This window comes from Charadrius vociferus, unplaced genomic scaffold (genome assembly GCF_000708025.1).
Source record: "Charadrius vociferus isolate BGI_N301 unplaced genomic scaffold, ASM70802v2 scaffold287, whole genome shotgun sequence".
Classification (NCBI taxonomy): Eukaryota; Metazoa; Chordata; class Aves; order Charadriiformes; family Charadriidae; genus Charadrius; species Charadrius vociferus.
In genome coordinates, this window is record NW_009649568.1 from 2,500,193 (window position 1) to 2,503,777 (window position 3,585).

Genomic DNA, 3,585 nt, shown 5'->3' on the forward strand with positions numbered 1-3,585 from the left:
GCTGCTGGCATACCCCAGGCCCGTGGCAGCTCCGTGCAGCCGGCGCTGGGCCACAGAGCGCTGGCGGCACAGCAGCGGGCAGCCGTGGCAGCCTGCGAGGGGAACCTCCTACCCAGCCGGGCATGGCTCTGCGCGCCCTCCCTGCCACAGCCTTGCGTGCTGCGCCGGTCACGGGGCTGGTGTTGGGGTGCAAGAGGAAGGACGCTGTGTAAGCTGGCACGTTTCTTGCTGAATTAATTGCAAATGGCGCTTGACTTACCAGCGTCAAGAAGTTGATTGCAAACCCAGAACATAGAAGATCTTACAGATAAACATAAAAGACCAATATTTTAAAGAGTAATGACGCACGTGCACAGTTGAGGATTTTTGATCATTAAAATCCACAGTCGCTCTTCCCTTCAGAGATGCAGTGGACTTAGACCTGTTGTACCCTCTTCACTGAACGACAGACACCTGCAAGCTTTCCAATGTAAAGCTGCCTGGTTAGTGCAGTAGACGTGCAAAGTTCCCACAGTTAAACACTTTGCAAATCAAAGCTCATCTGAAGAAGCAGTCAAGGAATTTGCAATATTTACTTAGTTTTCTCCTTGTAAGCAAGAAGACATGCTAAGCTCACAACCCATTTTGGAAATTCCTTTTCTACGACGTCCTCCAATTTGCAACTTTTAGCAACCTTTCTCGAATCCATCTAAGATTTCTCACTCAATTTTCAGACACTTTGTACTCATCAGCTTTTCATTTTTCATCACACTGCAAGATTGGGTATCTCTGGAAGTGTCATTAATTGTAATCAGATCATGATGTTTCTCAGTTTAAATCTACACTCACTGAGTTCTCATAGATCAACAGCAGAATCAGCTTTTCAATTTTTTTCCTATAAATACCCAGTAGGAATTTCAGGAGCTTTATATATCTATTCAGTCAGCATTATACCATGATGACTCAAGCTCACACCATAAGGTGTGAAAGGTAAACCTGAATTTTGCCTGAATGTGAGCTAGCACATGATCCCCTTCAAAAAAATACACATTTTCTTTCTGAACACAGTAGGAGGAGCAAGAGCTATAAAGACAGGGAATAATTACCCTGATTACTTTAAATTCAACAGGAATTTTGTGGTCAGATTTGAGAATCAAGTTAAGAAGGATGTGGACAGATTGCACAGCAGAGCAAGAATGACCCTGTGAGAACAAGATGAGAAAGGTCTGGGGTTTTTCCCCATGAAGAAGGACAGTCGGGAAGTAGGACTGTAACCACAAACCATCTGTTTGCTCTAAAGAGACACCAACAATGCGTCTTTGCCTGCAGCGGGGTTAGAATACAAAGCCATAGGTTTTATCTACAGAAAGAACATGTATTAAGACATATTTAAACAGCAAAACAGATTACATAAACAATCCAGTTCATAATGCTGTGGTGGGTTGACCCTGGCTGGACGCCAGGTGCCCCACCAAAGCCACTCTATCACTCTCCTCATCAGCTGGATGGGAAAGAAAATATAACAGAAGGCTCGTGGGTCGAGATAAGGACAGGGAGACATCACTCACCAATTACCATCATGGGCAGAATAGGCTCAACTTAGGGAAAATTAATCTAATTTATTACCAATCAAATCAGTAGGGCAATAAGAAAATAAAACCAAGTCTTAAAACACTTTCCCCTCACCCCTCCCTTCTTCCCGGGCTTAACTTTACTCCCAATTTTCTCTACCTCCTCCCCCCTCGAGTAGTGCAGGGGTATAGGGAATGGGGGTTGCAGTCCGTTCATTTCACATTGTCTCTGCCGCTCCTTCCTCCTCAGGGGGAGGACTCACACTCTTCCCCAGCTCCGGAGTGGAGTCCCTCCCACAGGAGAGAGTCCTCCACAAAATTCCCCAACTTGCGTCCTTCCCACGGGCTGCAGTTCTTCATGAACTGCTCCAGCGTGTTTCCCTTCCACAGGGTGCAGTCCTTCAGCAACAGACTGCTCCAGCATGGGTCCCCCACAGGGCCACACGTCCTGCCAACAAACCTGCTCCAGTGTGGGCTCCTCTCTCTCCATGGGTCCTGCCAGGAGCCTGCTCCAGCGTGGACTTCTCAGGGGGTCGCAACCTCCTTCGGACACATCCGCCTGCTCTGGCATGGGGTCCTCTGTGGGCTGCAGGTGGATATCTGCTCCACTATTAATGTCCATGGGCTGTAGGGGGAGAGCCTGCCTCACCATGGTCTGAAGACCGCAGGTGAACCGCAGGCTGCAGGGGCATCTGCTCCAGCGCCTGGCGCGTCTCCTTCCCCTCCTCCTTCACTGACCTTGGTGCCTGCAGAATTATTTCTCTCACATATTCTCACTCCTCTCTTCAGCTGCAATTGCTGTATTGCGCAGTAACTTTTCCCTCTTCTTAAATATGTTATCGCAAAGGTGCTACCAGCATCACAGATGGGCTCAGCCTTGGCCAGTGGCGCGTCCATCTTGGAGCTGGCTGGCACTGGCTCTATCTGCCAAGCTTCTAGCAGCTTCTCACAGAAGCCAGCCCTGTAGCCCCCCCCCGCTACCAAAACCTTGCCACACAAACCCAATCAATGACATTCAGGAACACCTTTTTAGTAATAACAAAAAAACCTTTTATTCAACATTCTGTAAGAAAAGATACTTCATACTACATACAAGCAGCACCTTATAACTAAGATAAGATAAAGCCATCTTAAAAATACTACACACCATTTAAGATAAAATTTGCAGGCATTACAGAAATTACAATGTTAATTACTGAGGCTGTTCATTAATGGCAATTACATATATGGCTATACCCAGCTGCCAGCAATGTTCTGTTTTCTTTTCCTTTTTCCTTCTAAAACAACAGTTCCTAAATCAAAGCTGCTGCGTGTTCTTCAGTGCAGTTCCCATCTCCTAATACAGTTTGAACTGACTTCCACCTAAGCGGCACATTCCTCTAAGCAAACAACAGAAGTAAAATCATGCTTACATCTATGAAGTTAAACTGCGGTTTTATTAACATTGTGTTAGATGAAGGGTTAAGCCAACCACCCGTGTCCACTGAGCTGTTACGGTGTTTGCCCTGTTCCCCTGTCCATTCAGTCAGGTGCATGGGCCACCCACGAGGAGATGAACACTTGAGGTCAGAGCCCCGCTCTGGCCTCGAGAAATCCCTGAGGTCCTTCTCTTTTCACAGTGACACCTCTTAGTAGAAGCAAAGAGAAGCAGGGGCTGAACTCTTTTCAGGGATAATTATCATGTCTGCTTTCCAAGGGCTTCCTCATGGGTTTTCCTGGAAGACCTTCAGCAGGGGGAAGAGGGCATGAGCTCTGGAAAACAAAATGATCCACCGAAAGATTTCTTTTCAGGCTTCCAGGCAATTCTTCAAAGTAAACAAAGAATCAGATTTATATGAGGAACAGCAGAATTGCAAGGTTAGCTCAAAGCTAGCTGAGAGAGAAGGAAGAGTCCAAATCTCAAGTCCAATACCGTGGACACCTTTCCTGATGAATCTAATGGGAAGAACTGCACGTTGAATTTCCAGACTTGTCTTCTGGGAGTCCCCTTGTGCTCTTGATCACGCCATCCTGAGAGCACATCTCCTTCACTGCA